Source organism: Heloderma suspectum, chromosome 17, assembly GCF_057233095.1.
Source record: "Heloderma suspectum isolate Gila_16-S chromosome 17, 16-S_ref, whole genome shotgun sequence".
Classification (NCBI taxonomy): domain Eukaryota; kingdom Metazoa; phylum Chordata; class Lepidosauria; order Squamata; family Helodermatidae; genus Heloderma; species Heloderma suspectum.
This window is the reverse complement of record NC_139474.1, coordinates 4,092,391-4,111,150: the sequence shown is the minus strand read 5'-3', so window position 1 is coordinate 4,111,150 and position 18,760 is coordinate 4,092,391. Positions and strand designations below refer to the sequence as shown.

At 55.7% G+C, this 18,760-nt stretch overlaps 1 long non-coding RNA gene across 7 annotated transcripts; it reads right to left on the bottom strand.

The window, feature by feature from the left end:
- Positions 1-862: 862 nt before the first annotated feature.
- On the bottom strand, positions 863-18,030 carry LOC146334250 (uncharacterized). 7 transcript variants are annotated; one of them, XR_014786363.1, is made up of 5 exons: positions 16,977-18,030; positions 16,306-16,556; positions 12,392-12,670; positions 7,128-7,406; positions 863-3,087 (listed from the first exon to the last, which is right to left on the bottom strand). It is a non-coding gene; the product is annotated as an uncharacterized LOC146334250 (long non-coding RNA). The 7 variants fall into 7 exon arrangements; XR_014786358.1 differs by lacking the exon at positions 863-3,087 and having other exon boundaries at positions 4,823-7,406; positions 16,306-16,584; XR_014786357.1 differs by lacking the exon at positions 863-3,087 and having other exon boundaries at positions 4,823-7,406.
- Positions 18,031-18,760: the final 730 nt, after the last annotated feature.

Sequence of the window (18,760 nt, the reverse complement as noted above, 5' to 3'; positions counted from 1 at the left end):
GAGGAGGCTTCCCATGCAGGCTTAAACAGAGCTCTATACTCAACCATCCCCATGAAGGGGAGGTTTGCCGGAATGGGTAAACCCCCACTCACTGCTGAATCATCCCCAGGCATTGGGAGGGGAGGGGGCCGGGAGGGGGCCGGGAGGGGGTGAACCCCAGGAAGAAAGTCAGGTATCCCCATAAAGAGGAGGCTTCCTACACAGGCTTAAACGGACCTCTAAACTCAACCATCCCCATGAAGGGGAGGTTCCCTGGAATAGGTGAGCCCCAGCTCACCGCTGAATCATCCCCAGGAATGGGGAGGGGGCCGGGCGGGGGTGAACCCCAGGAAGAAAGTCAGGTATCCCCATAAAGAGGAGGCTTCCTACACAGGCTTAAACAGACCTCTAAACTCAACCATCCCCATGAAGGGGAGGTTCCCTGGAATAGGTGAGCCCCAGCTCACCGCTGAATCATCCCCAGGAATGGGGAGGGGGCCGGGAGGGGGCCGGGAGGGGGCCGGGAGGGGGCCGGGCGGGGGTGAACCCCAGGAAGGAAGACAGGTATCCCCATAAAGAGGAGGCTTCCAACGCATGCATTAAACAGAGCTCTATACTCAACCATCCCCATGGAATGGGTAAACCCCAGCTCACCGCTGAATCATCCCCAGGAATTGGGAAGGGAGGGGGCTGGGCCGGGCCGGGCCGGGCCGGGCCGGGCCGGGCCGGGCGGGGGTGAACCCCAGGAAGAAAGACAGGTATCCCCATAAAGAGGAGGCTTCCCACGCAGGCTTAAACGGACCTCTAAACTCAACCACCCCATGAAGGGGAGGTTTGCTGGAATGGGTAAACCCCAGCTCACCGCTGAATCATCCCCAGGCATTGGGAGGGGAGGGGGCTGGGCTGGGCTGGGCCGGGCCGGGCCGGGCGGGGGTGAACCCCAGGAAGAAAGACAGGTATCCCCATAAAGAGGAGGCTTCCCACGCAGGCTTAAACCGACCTCTAAACTCAACCACCCCATGAAGAGGCGGCTTGCCAGGTATGTGAGAAGCACAGCTCTCCCCATGAAGAGGAGGATTGCGTGACTTGCGGGAGGCCCGGTCTAACCTAGGGAAGCCCCAAAAGGGGAGTTGCCAGGGGTGTGTTAAACAGTGCCATCCCCACGAGGAAGAGGCTTGCTAAGCATGTGTCAACCCTAGGTCTAAGCTAAGACATCCCCATGAACAGGATGCATGCCTGGCAGGGGGCAACTCAGCTCAAAGCGAAGCCATTCCCTTCAAGGCGGGTCTTGCCAGGAACAGGTGAACACCAGCAAGAAGCTACCGCTACCAAAGGGGCAGCTGCCTTAGTCTGTGCTATGAAAACACAGAAGGGTCTGTGGCACCTTAAAGACTAACGGTGTTTTAATACTAAGGCATGAGCTTCCGTGGGCCAAACCCACTTTGACAAATGCTGGAATGGAGAGGGACAAGATGTTCAAGTCAGCGACAGGTAGGCAGAAGGGACACCTTCCATTTCAGATGAAGGAGACTTCTCCAATACGAAGGACAGTGAAGGGCATGATGGGACCTGGACTCTACACGCTGTAAGCGCCCAGCAATTCGGACCATCTCTTCAAGCCAAGTTCCAAGGCGTGGAACTTAAACAATGAATGTCCTCTCTGGAGTTTCTCTGCCGCAAGACAGCCGCTTCGAGGGCTGTTACGGAATGACCTGAAACGCTGGAAGGCTCCTCCACAGGTGTGCCAGGGACACAACCGGACACCACTAGACGGCTCCACAATGCACACAGAAACACCTCATCCTACCAGCAGCCCACAGGCCACTATGCATCCCTACACACCTCAAGCTACCCACCTGGACACACCACGCGATCCATTGTCTACAGCCAGGCCCTGCGATACAAGCGCATTGGTTCCTGTCCCTCTGACAGACTCAACCCGACAGGACCACTCTGAACAGGCCACAACACTGCACCCCGGCCCTGCAACTAACACCGCTACCAGCAAAATGTGGAGGAGCCTTTCAACGCTTCGGGACGTTCGGGAACAGTCCTCCAAGTGGCTGCCTGGCAACAGAGAAACTAGAGAGGCAGAATTCAGCGTGAGGCCTCACAGCCGACATTCATGGTTAAGTTCCACACCTTGGAACTTGGCTTGAACAGGTCGGCTGAATGGGCGAGTCGTGACAGTGAGCAGAGCCCAAGTCCCGTCTTGCAGTTCTCTTTCCTTAATATTGTAGACGCCTCTTTAAACTGAAATGGAATGGCGGCCGTCTACCTACCTGTCACTGGGTTTTCCATCCTGTACCTATCCATTCCTGCATCTGACCGAGTGGGTTAGGCCCACGGAAGCTCATGCCTTAGTAATAAGGACCTGTTTGTCTTTAAGGTGCCACAGATTCTTTTTCAGGAAGAAGCAAAGATTTCCCCATGAAGAGGACACCTTACAGGCCTGTGTGAACCCCAGCTCTGAGCACAGCGATCCCCATGAACAGGCCAATTATCTCGCAGATATGAACCACAGAAGTCAGCCAAGAATGGGAGACTTCCCATGCACGTGTGAACTACGCGTCTTACGAGACAGTCCCATTAGGCGGAGTGGCCAGGCCGGACTTCAACCCAGCACTAAGGTGAGGTAGAGATGAGGCGTCACAGGCATCCAGCATCCATTACACAGCCATCTCCATGAAGGAGGCGGCTTCCTGGCAGGGGTGAATCCCACTACTAAGCCCAGCCAGGAATGGGCGTCGATATCCCCATGAAGGGGAAGATTTCCAGTACTGTGTGAACAGCTGGGAGCGTAGCCATCTCCATGAAGGGGAGGCTCACCTTGCATGTGTGCACCCCATCTCGGAAATGCCCAATTAAGGGCAGTTTGTCAAGGCGCGGCTGAACCCCAGGACCAAGCTAAACCATCCACATGAAAGGAAGGCGAGACTGGCCTGTGGTAACAGCAACGTTTCCACACACCCCCAGAACGGAAGCTGCATTTCCATTCCTTCCGCGCGTCCACGAGGAGGAAGCAGATGAGGCGCTCATGAAGTCTTCGGCCAGCCCAGCCAAAGCAGCTTCCCGAGTCCCTATGTGGAGGAGACAGACAAGCTGGGGCTGAGGAATGAAAACGCACAATTACACAGAAGAAGCAACGGAAACACCAGAACTAACACAGGGAAAGTCACTCACTTCCATATCCATAGAGGGACCTGGCTTTTCAGATCTCCCTCAAACTGAAGCTGGATTTCAATAGGCTCTCTTTCCTGACTTGTTTTTTTTAGTATGGCCGGGACCAGGGGCCCGGTGGGATGGGGGGGGAGAAGGGGAACAGTGCAAGTGCAGGATCTACTCTTTGGCCTGGCCAAGGCAGCAACCTGGGCCGGGGGAGAAGAGCTCTGTACAAACTCCCCACAGAGCAAAGGTATGGGGAAGACCCAGAGCTTATATAAACCAGGTCTGCGGATATGTAGCCCCAGCTGAATTGAGCCTGGCTCAATAGTACTCACAGTGGGTTCTTCCTGCTCATGAGTAGGCCCTTCTAGCTTTGACCCTTCTGACCCGCCATGGTCCCTTGACCCTTCCAACACTTCGTGGCACCTGGACCCTTTTGACGCTCCGTGGCAGCGAAAGCAGCAATAAGAAAAGAAAAAAAGCTTTAACCATTCCTGCAGAGCGGGTTCTTCCTCCTCATCAGTAGACTCTTGCATCTGAGTAGGCCCTTCCAGCCTTGACCCTTTTAGTGCTCCACAGTAATAAACTCAGCCACCCCCGTGAGGGGGAGGGTTGCCTAGCATGTGTGAAATGCAGGTCTGGGAAGGTGAGGCCTGAGTGGTATCCGCACACCTCAGCAAGAAGCCAACCTGTCCCCGGGGAGGGGCAAATTAACTCGCAGGTCTGAGCCACCAAAGTCAGCCAAGAACGGGAGACTTCCCACGCATACTGAGAGCCAGTGTGGTGTAGTGGCTAGAGTGTTCCACTGGGAGCCAGGAGATCTGGGTTCTAGTCTCCGCTCGGCCACAGAAGCTCACTGGGTCACTGGGTCACTGGGTCACAGACTCTCAGCCCAACCTACCTCACAGGGTTGTTGCTGTTGTGAGGTTCAAATGGAGAGGAGGAGGAGGAGGAGGAGGATTATGTACACCACCTTGGGTTCCTCATAGAGGAAAAAAGGTGGGAGATAAACGTAATGAATAAATAACATAAATAACTACGTGAACTACATCTCCAACCTGAGACAGCCCCATAGAAGGGTGTTACCACGCATGTCAATACCTCACCGTCTTGCTGGGTTTCAAAGGAGGCTTCCCACGCACGCATTAAACAGGACTGTAAACTCAACCATCCCCATGAAGCGGACGTTCCTCGAAATGTGGGAACCCCAGCTCACTGCTGAATCATCCCCAGGAATCGGGAGGGGACCGGGAGGGGACCGGGAGGGGGCAAACCCCAGGAATGAAGACAGGTATCCCCATAAAGAGCAGGCTTCCTACACAGGCTTAAACGGACCTCTAAACTCAACCATCCCCATGAAGGGGAGGTTCCCTGGAATAGGTGAGCCCCAGCTCACCGCTGAATCATCCCCAGGAATGGGGAGGGGGCCGGGAGGGGGCCGGGAGGGGGCCGGGAGGGGGTGAACCCCAGGAAGAAAGTCAGGTATCCCCATAAAGAGGAGGCTTCCTACACAGGCTTAAACGGACCTCTAAACTCAACCATCCCCATGAAGGGGAGGTTCCCTGGAATAGGTGAGCCCCAGCTCACCGCTGAATCATCCCCAGGAATGGGGAGGGGGCCGGGAGGGGGCCGGGAGGGGGCCGGGAGGGGGCCGGGAGGGGGCCGGGAGGGGGCCGGGAGGGGGCCGGGAGGGGGCCGGGAGGGGGTGAACCCCAGGAAGGAAGACAGGTATCCCCATAAAGAGGAGGCTTCCAACGCATGCATTAAACAGAGCTCTATACTCAACCATCCCCATGGAATGGGTAAACCCCAGCTCACCGCTGAATCATCCCCAGGAATTGGGAAGGGAGGGGGCTGGGCTGGGCTGGGCCGGGCCGGGCCGGGCGGGGGTGAACCCCAGGAAGAAAGACAGGTATCCCCATAAAGAGGAGGCTTCCCACGCAGGCTTAAACGGACCTCTAAACTCAACCACCCCATGAAGGGGAGGTTCGCCGGAATGGGTAAACCCCAGCTCACCGCTGAATCATCCCCAGGCATTGGGAGGGGAGGGGAGGGGGCTGGGCTGGGCCGGGCCGGGCCGGGCGGGGGTGAACCCCAGGAAGAAAGACAGGTATCCCCATAAAGAGGAGGCTTCCCACGCAGGCTTAAACCGACCTCTAAACTCAACCACCCCATGAAGAGGCGGCTTGCCAGGTATGTGAGAAGCACAGCTCTCCCCATGAAGAGAAGGATTGCGTGACTTGCGGGAGGCCCGGTCTAACCTAGGGAAGCCCCAAAAGGGGAGTTGCCAGGGGTGTGTTAAACAGTGCCATCCCCACGAGGAAGAGGCTTGCTAAGCATGTGTCAACCCTAGGTCTAAGCTAAGACATCCCCATGAACAGGATGCATGCCTGGCAGGGGGCAACTCAGCTCAAAGCGAAGCCATTCCCTTCAAGGCGGGTCTTGCCAGGAACAGGTGAACACCAGCAAGAAGCTACCGCTACCAAAGGGGCAGCTGCCTTAGTCTGTGCTATGAAAACACAGAAGGGTCTGTGGCACCTTAAAGACTAACGGTGTTTTAATACTAAGGCATGAGCTTCCGTGGGCCAAACCCACTTTGACAAATGCTGGAATGGAGAGGGACAAGATGTTCAAGTCAGCGACGGGTAGGCAGAAGGGACACCTTCCATTTCAGATGAAGGAGACTTCTCCAATACGAAGGACAGTGAAGGGCATGATGGGACCTGGACTCTACACGCTGTAAGCGCCCAGCAATTCGGACCATCTCTTCAAGCCAAGTTCCAAGGCGTGGAACTTAAACAATGAATGTCCTCTCTGGAGTTTCTCTGCCGCAAGACAGCCACTTCGAGGGCTGTTACGGAATGACCTGAAACGCTGGAAGGCTCCTCCACAGGTGTGCCAGGGACACAACCGGACACCACTAGACGGCTCCACAATGCACACAGAAACACCTCATCCTACCAGCAGCCCACAGGCCACTATGCATCCCTACACGCCTCAAGCTACCCACCTGGACACACCACGCGATCCATTGTCTACAGCCAGGCCCTGCGATACAAGCGCATTGGTTCCTGTCCCTCTGACAGACTCAACCCGACAGGACCACTCTGAACAGGCCACAACACTGCACCCCGGCCCTGCAACTAACACCGCTACCAGCAAAATGTGGAGGAGCCTTTCAACGCTTCGGGACGTTCGGGAACAGTCCTCCAAGTGGCTGCCTGGCAACAGAGAAACTAGAGAGGCAGAATTCAGCGTGAGGCCTCACAGCCGACATTCATGGTTAAGTTCCACACCTTGGAACTTGGCTTGAACAGGTCGGCTGAATGGGCGAGTCGTGACAGTGAGCAGAGCCCAAGTCCCGTCTTGCAGTTCTCTTTCCTTAATATTGTAGACGCCTCTTTAAACTGAAATGGAATGGCGGCCGTCTACCTACCTGTCACTGGGTTTTCCATCCTGTACCTATCCATTCCTGCATCTGACCGAGTGGGTTAGGCCCACGGAAGCTCATGCCTTAGTAATAAGGACCTGTTTGTCTTTAAGGTGCCACAGATTCTTTTTCAGGAAGAAGCAAAGATTTCCCCATGAAGAGGACACCTTACAGGCCTGTGTGAACCCCAGCTCTGAGCACAGCGATCCCCATGAACAGGCCAATTATCTCGCAGATATGAACCACAGAAGTCAGCCAAGAATGGGAGACTTCCCATGCACGTGTGAACTACGTGTCTTACGAGACAGTCCCATTAGGCGGAGTGGCCAGGCCGGACTTCAACCCAGCACTAAGGTGAGGTAGAGATGAGGCGTCACAGGCATCCAGCATCCATTACACAGCCATCTCCATGAAGGAGGCGGCTTCCTGGCAGGGGTGAATCCCACTACTAAGCCCAGCCAGGAATGGGCGTCGATATCCCCATGAAGGGGAAGATTTCCAGTACTGTGTGAACGGCTGGGAGCGTAGCCATCTCCATGAAGGGGAGGCTCACCTTGCATGTGTGCACCCCATCTCGGAAATGCCCAATTAAGGGCAGTTTGTCAAGGCGCGGCTGAACCCCAGGACCAAGCTAAACCATCCACATGAAAGGAAGGCGAGACTGGCCTGTGGTAACAGCAACGTTTCCACACACCCCCAGAACGGAAGCTGCATTTCCATTCCTTCCGCGCGTCCACGAGGAGGAAGCAGATGAGGCGCTCATGAAGTCTTCGGCCAGCCCAGCCAAAGCAGCTTCCCGAGTCCCTATGTGGAGGAGACAGACAAGCTGGGGCTGAGGAATGAAAACGCACAATTACACAGAAGAAGCAACGGAAACACCAGAACTAACACAGGGAAAGTCACTCACTTCCATATCCATAGAGGGACCTGGCTTTTCAGATCTCCCTCAAACTGAAGCTGGATTTCAATAGGCTCTCTTTCCTGACTTGTTTTTTTTAGTATGGCCGGGACCAGGGGCCCGGTGGGATGGGGGGGGAGAAGGGGAACAGTGCAAGTGCAGGATCTACTCTTTGGCCTGGCCAAGGGAGCATCCTGGGCCGGGGGAGAAGAGCTCTGTACAAACTCCCCACAGAGCAAAGGTATGGGGAAGACCCAGAGCTTATATTAACCAGGTCTGCGGATATGTAGCCCCAGCTGAATTGAGCCTGGCTCAATAGTACTCACAGTGGGTTCTTCCTGCTCATGAGTAGGCCCTTCTAGCTTTGACCCTTCTGACCCGCCATGGTCCCTTGACCCTTCCAACACTTCGTGGCACCTGGACCCTTTTGACGCTCCGTGGCAGCGAAAGCAGCAATAAGAAAAGAAAAAAAGCTTTAACCATTCCTGCAGAGCGGGTTCTTCCTCCTCATCAGTAGACTCTTGCATCTGAGTAGGCCCTTCCAGCCTTGACCCTTTTAGTGCTCCACAGTAATAAACTCAGCCACCCCCGTGAGGGGGAGGGTTGCCTAGCATGTGTGAAATGCAGGTCTGGGAAGGTGAGGCCTGAGTGGTATCCGCACACCTCAGCAAGAAGCCAACCTGTCCCCGGGGAGGGGCAAATTAACTCGCAGGTCTGAGCCACCAAAGTCAGCCAAGAACGGGAGACTTCCCACGCATACTGAGAGCCAGTGTGGTGTAGTGGCTAGAGTGTTCCACTGGGAGCCAGGAGATCTGGGTTCTAGTCTCCGCTCGGCCACAGAAGCTCACTGGGTCACTGGGTCACAGACTCTCAGCCCAACCTACCTCACAGGGTTGTTGCTGTTGTGAGGTTCAAATGGAGAGGAGGAGGAGGAGGAGGATTATGTACACCACCTTGGGTTCCTCATAGAGGAAAAAAGGTGGGAGGAAAAAAGGTGGGAGATAAACGTAATGAATAAATAACATAAGTAACTACGTGAACTACATCTCCAACCTGAGACAGCCCCATAGAAGGGTGTTACCACACATGTCAATACCTCACCGTCTTGCTGGGTTTCAAAGGAGGCTTCCCACGCACGCATTAAACAGGACTGTAAACTCAACCATCCCCATGAAGCGGACGTTCCTCGAAATGTGGGAACCCCAGCTCACTGCTGAATCATCCCCAGGAATCGGGAGGGGACCGGGAGGGGACCGGGAGGGGACCGGGAGGGGACCGGGAGGGGACCGGGAGGGGACCGGGAGGGGGCAAACCCCAGGAATGAAGACAGGTATCCCCATAAAGAGCAGGCTTCCCATACACGCATTAAACAGAGCTCTATACTCAACCATCCCCATGAAGGGGAGGTTCCCCGGAATGGGTAAACCCACACTCGCTGCTGAATCATCCCCAGGAATGGGGAGGGGGCCGGGAGGGGGCCGGGAGGGGGCCGGGAGGGGGTGAACCCCAGGAAGAAAGTCAGGTATCCCCATAAAGAGGAGGCTTCCTACACAGGCTTAAACGGACCTCTAAACTCAACCATCCCCATGAAGGGGAGGTTCCCTGGAATAGGTGAGCCCCAGCTCACCGCTGAATCATCCCCAGGAATGGGGAGGGGGCCGGGAGGGGGCCGGGCGGGGGTGAACCCCAGGAAGAAAGTCAGGTATCCCCATAAAGAGGAGGCTTCCTACACAGGCTTAAACGGACCTCTAAACTCAACCACCCCATGAAGGGGAGGTTCCCTGGAATAAGTGAGCCCCAGCTCACCGCTGAATCATCCCCAGGAATTGGGAAGGGAGGGGGCTGGGCTGGGCTGGGCCGGGCCGGGCCGGGCCGGGCGGGGGTGAACCCCAGGAAGAAAGACAGGTATCCCCATAAAGAGGAGGCTTCCCACGCAGGCTTAAACAGAGCTCTATACTCAACCATCCCCATGAAGGGGAGGTTCGCCGGAATGGGTAAACCCCCACTCACTGCTGAATCATCCCCAGGCATTGGGAGGGGAGGGGAGGGGGCCGGGAGGGGGCCGGGCGGGGGTGAACCCCAGGAAGAAAGTCAGGTATCCCCATAAAGAGGAGACTTCCTACACAGGCTTAAACGGACCTCTAAACTCAACCATCCCCATGAAGGGGAGGTTCCCTGGAATAGGTGAGCCCCAGCTCACCGCTGAATCATCCCCAGGAATTGGGAAGGGAGGGGGCTGGGCTGGGCTGGGCCGGGCCGGGCCGGGCTGGGCCGGGCGGGGGTGAACCCCAGGAAGAAAGACAGGTATCCCCATAAAGAGGAGGCTTCCTACACAGGCTTAAACGGACCTCTAAACTCAACCATCCCCATGAAGGGGAGGTTCCCTGGAATAGGTGAGCCCCAGCTCACCGCTGAATCATCCCCAGGAATGGGGAGGGGGCCGGGCGGGGGTGAACCCCAGGAAGAAAGTCAGGTATCCCCATAAAGAGGAGGCTTCCCACGCAGGCTTAAACAGAGCTCTATACTCAACCATCCCCATGAAGGGGAGGTTCGCCGGAATGGGTAAACCCCCACTCACTGCTGAATCATCCCCAGGCATTGGGAGGGGAGGGGGCCGGGAGGGGGCCGGGAGGGGGTGAACCCCAGGAAGAAAGTCAGGTATCCCCATAAAGAGGAGGCTTCCTACACAGGCTTAAACGGACCTCTAAACTCAACCATCCCCATGAAGGGGAGGTTCCCTGGAATAGGTGAGCCCCAGCTCACCGCTGAATCATCCCCAGGAATGGGGAGGGGGCCGGGCGGGGGTGAACCCCAGGAAGAAAGTCAGGTATCCCCATAAAGAGGAGGCTTCCTACACAGGCTTAAACGGACCTCTAAACTCAACCATCCCCATGAAGGGGAGGTTCCCTGGAATAGGTGAGCCCCAGCTCACCGCTGAATCATCCCCAGGAATTGGGAAGGGAGGGGGCTGGGCGGGGCTGGGCTGGGCTGGGCTGGGCTGGGCCGGGCCGGGCCGGGCGGGGGTGAACCCCAGGAAGAAAGACAGGTATCCCCATAAAGAGGAGGCTTCCCACGCAGGCTTAAACCGACCTCTAAACTCAACCACCCCATGAAGAGGCGGCTTGCCAGGTATGTGAGAAGCACAGCTCTCCCCATGAAGAGGAGGATTGCGTGACTTGTGAGAGGCCCGGTCTAACCTAGGGAAGCCCCAAAAGGGGAGTTGCCAGGGGTGTGTTAAACAGTGCCATCCCCACGAGGAAGAGGCTTGCTAAGCATGTGTCAAACCTAGGTCTAAGCTAAGACATCCCCATGAACAGGATGCATGCCTGGCAGGGGGCAACTCAGCTCAAAGCGAAGCCATTCCCTTCAAGGCGGGTCTTGCCAGGAACAGGTGAACACCAGCAAGAAGCTACCGCTACCAAAGGGGCAGCTGCCTTAGTCTGTGCTATGAAAACACAGAAGGGTCTGTGGCACCTTAAAGACTAACGGTGTTTTAATACTAAGGCATGAGCTTCCGTGGGCCAAACCCACTTTGACAAATGCTGGAATGGAGAGGGACAAGATGTTCAAGTCAGCGACGGGTAGGCAGAAGGGACACCTTCCATTTCAGATGAAGGAGACTTCTCCAATACGAAGGACAGTGAAGGGCATGATGGGACCTGGACTCTACACGCTGTAAGCGCCCAGCAATTCGGACCATCTCTTCAAGCCAAGTTCCAAGGCGTGGAACTTAAACAATGAATGTCCTCTCTGGAGTTTCTCTGCCGCAAGACAGCCACTTCGAGGGCTGTTACGGAATGACCTGAAACGCTGGAAGGCTCCTCCACAGGTGTGCCAGGGACACAACCGGACACCACTAGACGGCTCCACAATGCACACAGAAACACCTCATCCTACCAGCAGCCCACAGGCCACTATGCATCCCTACACGCCTCAAGCTACCCACCTGGACACACCACGCGATCCATTGTCTACAGCCAGGCCCTGCGATACAAGCGCATTGGTTCCTGTCCCTCTGACAGACTCAACCCAACAGGACCACTCTGAACAGGCCACAACACTGCACCCCGGCCCTGCAACTAACACCGCTACCAGCAAAATGTGGAGGAGCCTTTCAACGCTTCGGGACGTTCGGGAACAGTCCTCCAAGTGGCTGCCTGGCAACAGAGAAACTAGAGAGGCAGAATTCAGCGTGAGGCCTCACAGCCGACATTCATGGTTAAGTTCCACACCTTGGAACTTGGCTTGAACAGGTCGGCTGAATGGGCGAGTCGTGACAGTGAGCAGAGCCCAAGTCCCGTCTTGCAGTTCTCTTTCCTTAATATTGTAGACGCCTCTTTAAACTGAAATGGAATGGCGGCCGTCTACCTACCTGTCACTGGGTTTTCCATCCTGTACCTATCCATTCCTGCATCTGACCGAGTGGGTTAGGCCCACGGAAGCTCATGCCTTAGTAATAAGGACCTGTTTGTCTTTAAGGTGCCACAGATTCTTTTTCAGGAAGAAGCAAAGATTTCCCCATGAAGAGGACACCTTACAGGCCTGTGTGAACCCCAGCTCTGAGCACAGCGATCCCCATGAACAGGCCAATTATCTCGCAGATATGAACCACAGAAGTCAGCCAAGAATGGGAGACTTCCCATGCACGTGTGAACTACGTGTCTTACGAGACAGTCCCATTAGGCGGAGTGGCCAGGCCGGACTTCAACCCAGCACTAAGGTGAGGTAGAGATGAGGCGTCACAGGCATCCAGCATCCATTACACAGCCATCTCCATGAAGGAGGCGGCTTCCTGGCAGGGGTGAATCCCACTACTAAGCCCAGCCAGGAATGGGCGTCGATATCCCCATGAAGGGGAAGATTTCCAGTACTGTGTGAACGGCTGGGAGCGTAGCCATCTCCATGAAGGGGAGGCTCACCTTGCATGTGTGCACCCCATCTCGGAAATGCCCAATTAAGGGCAGTTTGTCAAGGCGCGGCTGAACCCCAGGACCAAGCTAAACCATCCACATGAAAGGAAGGCGAGACTGGCCTGTGGTAACAGCAACGTTTCCACACACCCCCAGAACGGAAGCTGCATTTCCATTCCTTCCGCGCGTCCACGAGGAGGAAGCAGATGAGGCGCTCATGAAGTCTTCGGCCAGCCCAGCCAAAGCAGCTTCCCGAGTCCCTATGTGGAGGAGACAGACAAGCTGGGGCTGAGGAATGAAAACGCACAATTACACAGAAGAAGCAACGGAAACACCAGAACTAACACAGGGAAAGTCACTCACTTCCATATCCATAGAGGGACCTGGCTTTTCAGATCTCCCTCAAACTGAAGCTGGATTTCAATAGGCTCTCTTTCCTGACTTGTTTTTTTTAGTATGGCCGGGACCAGGGGCCCGGTGGGATGGGGGGGGAGAAGGGGAACAGTGCAAGTGCAGGATCTACTCTTTGGCCTGGCCAAGGGAGCATCCTGGGCCGGGGGAGAAGAGCTCTGTACAAACTCCCCACAGAGCAAAGGTATGGGGAAGACCCAGAGCTTATATTAACCAGGTCTGCGGATATGTAGCCCCAGCTGAATTGAGCCTGGCTCAATAGTACTCACAGTGGGTTCTTCCTGCTCATGAGTAGGCCCTTCTAGCTTTGACCCTTCTGACCCGCCATGGTCCCTTGACCCTTCCAACACTTCGTGGCACCTGGACCCTTTTGACGCTCCGTGGCAGCGAAAGCAGCAATAAGAAAAGAAAAAAAGCTTTAACCATTCCTGCAGAGCGGGTTCTTCCTCCTCATCAGTAGACTCTTGCATCTGAGTAGGCCCTTCCAGCCTTGACCCTTTTAGTGCTCCACAGTAATAAACTCAGCCACCCCCGTGAGGGGGAGGGTTGCCTAGCATGTGTGAAATGCAGGTCTGGGAAGGTGAGGCCTGAGTGGTATCCGCACACCTCAGCAAGAAGCCAACCTGTCCCCGGGGAGGGGCAAATTAACTCGCAGGTCTGAGCCACCAAAGTCAGCCAAGAACGGGAGACTTCCCACGCATACTGAGAGCCAGTGTGGTGTAGTGGCTAGAGTGTTCCACTGGGAGCCAGGAGATCTGGGTTCTAGTCTCCGCTCGGCCACAGAAGCTCACTGGGTCACTGGGTCACAGAAGCTCACTGGGTCACTGGGTCACAGACTCTCAGCCCAACCTACCTCACAGGGTTGTTGCTGTTGTGAGGTTCAAATGGAGAGGAGGAGGATTATGTACACCACCTTGGGTTCCTCATAGAGGAAAAAAGGTGGGAGATAAACGTAATGAATAAATAACATAAATAACTACGTGAACTACATCTCCAACCTGAGACAGCCCCATAGAAGGGTGTTACCACGCATGTCAATACCTCACCGTCTTGCTGGGTTTCAAAGGAGGCTTCCCACGCACGCATTAAACAGGACTGTAAACTCAACCATCCCCATGAAGCGGACGTTCCTCGAAATGTGGGAACCCCAGCTCACTGCTGAATCATCCCCAGGAATCGGGAGGGGACCGGGAGGGGACCGGGAGGGGGCAAACCCCAGGAAGAAAGTCAGGTATCCCCATAAAGAGGAGGCTTCCTACACAGGCTTAAACGGACCTCTAAACTCAACCATCCCCATGAAGGGGAGGTTCCCTGGAATAGGTGAGCCCCAGCTCACCGCTGAATCATCCCCAGGAATGGGGAGGGGGCCGGGAGGGGGCCGGGAGGGGGCCGGGAGGGGGCCGGGAGGGGGCCGGGAGGGGGCCGGGAGGGGGTGAACCCCAGGAAGGAAGACAGGTATCCCCATAAAGAGGAGGCTTCCAACGCATGCATTAAACAGAGCTCTATACTCAACCATCCCCATGGAATGGGTAAACCCCAGCTCACCGCTGAATCATCCCCAGGCATTGGGAGGGGAGGGGGCTGGGCCGGGCCGGGCCGGGCCGGGCCGGGCGGGGGTGAACCCCAGGAAGAAAGACAGGTATCCCCATAAAGAGGAGGCTTCCCACGCAGGCTTAAACCGACCTCTAAACTCAACCACCCCATGAAGAGGCGGCTTGCCAGGTATGTGAGAAGCACAGCTCTCCCCATGAAGAGGAGGATTGCGTGACTTGCGGGAGGCCCGGTCTAACCTAGGGAAGCCCCAAAAGGGGAGTTGCCAGGGGTGTGTTAAACAGTGCCATCCCCACGAGGAAGAGGCTTGCTAAGCATGTGTCAACCCTAGGTCTAAGCTAAGACATCCCCATGAACAGGATGCATGCCTGGCAGGGGGCAACTCAGCTCAAAGCGAAGCCATTCCCTTCAAGGCGGGTCTTGCCAGGAACAGGTGAACACCAGCAAGAAGCTACCGCTACCAAAGGGGCAGCTGCCTTAGTCTGTGCTATGAAAACACAGAAGGGTCTGTGGCACCTTAAAGACTAACGGTGTTTTAATACTAAGGCATGAGCTTCCGTGGGCCAAACCCACTTTGACAAATGCTGGAATGGAGAGGGACAAGATGTTCAAGTCAGCGACAGGTAGGCAGAAGGGACACCTTCCATTTCAGATGAAGGAGACTTCTCCAATACGAAGGACAGTGAAGGGCATGATGGGACCTGGACTCTACACGCTGTAAGCGCCCAGCAATTCGGACCATCTCTTCAAGCCAAGTTCCAAGGCGTGGAACTTAAACAATGAATGTCCTCTCTGGAGTTTCTCTGCCGCAAGACAGCCACTTCGAGGGCTGTTACGGAATGACCTGAAACGCTGGAAGGCTCCTCCACAGGTGTGCCAGGGACACAACCGGACACCACTAGACGGCTCCACAATGCACACAGAAACACCTCATCCTACCAGCAGCCCACAGGCCACTATGCATCCCTACACGCCTCAAGCTACCCACCTGGACACACCACGCGATCCATTGTCTACAGCCAGGCCCTGCGATACAAGCGCATTGGTTCCTGTCCCTCTGACAGACTCAACCCGACAGGACCACTCTGAACAGGCCACAACACTGCACCCCGGCCCTGCAACTAACACCGCTACCAGCAAAATGTGGAGGAGCCTTTCAACGCTTCGGGACGTTCGGGAACAGTCCTCCAAGTGGCTGCCTGGCAACAGAGAAACTAGAGAGGCAGAATTCAGCGTGAGGCCTCACAGCCGACATTCATGGTTAAGTTCCACACCTTGGAACTTGGCTTGAACAGGTCGGCTGAATGGGCGAGTCGTGACAGTGAGCAGAGCCCAAGTCCCGTCTTGCAGTTCTCTTTCCTTAATATTGTAGACGCCTCTTTAAACTGAAATGGAATGGCGGCCGTCTACCTACCTGTCACTGGGTTTTCCATCCTGTACCTATCCATTCCTGCATCTGACCGAGTGGGTTAGGCCCACGGAAGCTCATGCCTTAGTAATAAGGACCTGTTTGTCTTTAAGGTGCCACAGATTCTTTTTCAGGAAGAAGCAAAGATTTCCCCATGAAGAGGACACCTTACAGGCCTGTGTGAACCCCAGCTCTGAGCACAGCGATCCCCATGAACAGGCCAATTATCTCGCAGATATGAACCACAGAAGTCAGCCAAGAATGGGAGACTTCCCATGCACGTGTGAACTACGTGTCTTACGAGACAGTCCCATTAGGCGGAGTGGCCAGGCCGGACTTCAACCCAGCACTAAGGTGAGGTAGAGATGAGGCGTCACAGGCATCCAGCATCCATTACACAGCCATCTCCATGAAGGAGGCGGCTTCCTGGCAGGGGTGAATCCCACTACTAAGCCCAGCCAGGAATGGGCGTCGATATCCCCATGAAGGGGAAGATTTCCAGTACTGTGTGAACGGCTGGGAGCGTAGCCATCTCCATGAAGGGGAGGCTCACCTTGCATGTGTGCACCCCATCTCGGAAATGCCCAATTAAGGGCAGTTTGTCAAGGCGCGGCTGAACCCCAGGACCAAGCTAAACCATCCACATGAAAGGAAGGCGAGACTGGCCTGTGGTAACAGCAACGTTTCCACACACCCCCAGAACGGAAGCTGCATTTCCATTCCTTCCGCGCGTCCACGAGGAGGAAGCAGATGAGGCGCTCATGAAGTCTTCGGCCAGCCCAGCCAAAGCAGCTTCCCGAGTCCCTATGTGGAGGAGACAGACAAGCTGGGGCTGAGGAATGAAAACGCACAATTACACAGAAGAAGCAACGGAAACACCAGAACTAACACAGGGAAAGTCACTCACTTCCATATCCATAGAGGGACCTGGCTTTTCAGATCTCCCTCAAACTGAAGCTGGATTTCAATAGGCTCTCTTTCCTGACTTGTTTTTTTTAGTATGGCCGGGACCAGGGGCCCGGTGGGATGGGGGGGGAGAAGGGGAACAGTGCAAGTGCAGGATCTACTCTTTGGCCAGGCCAAGGGAGCATCCTGGGCCGGGGGAGAAGAGCTCTGTACAAACTCCCCACAGAGCAAAGGTATGGGGAAGACCCAGAGCTTATATAAACCAGGTCTGCGGATATGTAGCCCCAGCTGAATTGAGCCTGGCTCAATAGTACTCACAGTGGGTTCTTCCTGCTCATGAGTAGGCCCTTCTAGCTTTGACCCTTCTGACCCGCCATGGTCCCTTGACCCTTCCAACACTTCGTGGCACCTGGACCCTTTTGACGCTCCGTGGCAGCAAAAGCAGCAATAAGAAAAGAAAAAAAGCTTTAACCATTCCTGCAGAGCGGGTTCTTCCTCCTCATCAGTAGACTCTTGCATCTGAGTAGGCCCTTCCAGCCTTGACCCTTTTAGTGCTCCACAGTAATAAACTCAGCCACCCCCGTGAGGGGGAGGGTTGCCTAGCATGTGTGAAATGCAGGTCTGGGAAGGTGAGGCCTGAGTGGTATCCGCACACCTCAGCAAGAAGCCAACCTGTCCCCGGGGAGGGGCAAATTAACTCGCAGGTCTGAGCCACCAAAGTCAGCCAAGAACGGGAGACTTCCCACGCATACTGAGAGCCAGTGTGGTGTAGTGGCTAGAGTGTTCCACTGGGAGCCAGGAGATCTGGGTTCTAGTCTCCGCTCGGCCACAGAAGCTCACTGGATCACTGGGTCACAGACTCTCAGCCCAACCTACCTCACAGGGTTGTTGCTGTTGTGAGGTTCAAATGGAGAGGAGGAGGAGGATTATGTACACCACCTTGGGTTCCTCATAGAGGAAAAAAGGTGGGAGATAAACGTAATGAATAAATAACATAAATAACTACGTGAACTACATCTCCAACCTGAGACAGCCCCATAGAGGGGAGTTACCACGCATGTCAATACCTCACCGTCTTGCTGGGTTTCAAAGGAGGCTTCCCACGCACGCATTAAACAGGACTGTAAACTCAACCATCCCCATGAAGCGGACGTTCCTCGAAATGTGGGAACCCCAGCTCACTGCTGAATCATCCCCAGGAATCGGGAGAGGAATCGGGAGAGGAATCGGGAGAGGAATCGGGAGAGGAATCGGGAGGGGGCAAACCCCAGGAATGAAGACAGGTATCCCCATAAAGAGCAGGCTTCCCATACACACATTAAACAGAGCTCTATACTCAACCATCCCCATGAAGGGGAGGTTCCCCGGAATGGGTAAACCCCCACTCGCTGCTGAATCATCCACAGGAATGGGGAGGGGGCCGGGAGGGGGCCGGGAGGGGGTGAACCCCAGGAAGAAAGTCAGGTATCCCCATAAAGAGGAGGCTTCCTACACAGGCTTAAACGGACCTCTAAACTCAACCATCCCCATGAAGGGGAGGTTCCCTGGAATAGGTGAGCCCCAGCTCACCGCTGAATCATCCCCAGGAATGGGGAGGGGGCCGGGAGGGGGCCGGGAGGGGGCCGGGAGGGGGCCGGGAGGGGGCCGGGAGGGGGTGAACCCCAGGAAGGAAGACAGGTATCCCCATAAAGAGGAGGCTTCCAACGCATGCATTAAACAGAGCTCTATACTCAACCATCCCCATGGAATGGGTAAACCCCAGCTCACCGCTGAATCATCCCCAGGAATTGGGAAGGGAGGGGGCTGGGCTGGGCTGGGCTGGGCTGGGCCGGGCCGGGCCGGGCCGGGCCGGGCGGGGGTGAACCCCAGGAAGAAAGACAGGTATCCCCATAAAGAGGAGGCTTCCCACGCAGGCTTAAACGGACCTCTAAACTCAACCACCCCATGAAGGGGAGGTTCGCCGGAATGGGTAAACCCCAGCTCACCGCTGAATCATCCCCAGGCATTGGGAGGGGAGGGGAGGGGAGGGGGCTGGGCTGGGCCGGGCCGGGCCGGGCCGGGCGGGGGTGAACCCCAGGAAGAAAGACAGGTATCCCCATAAA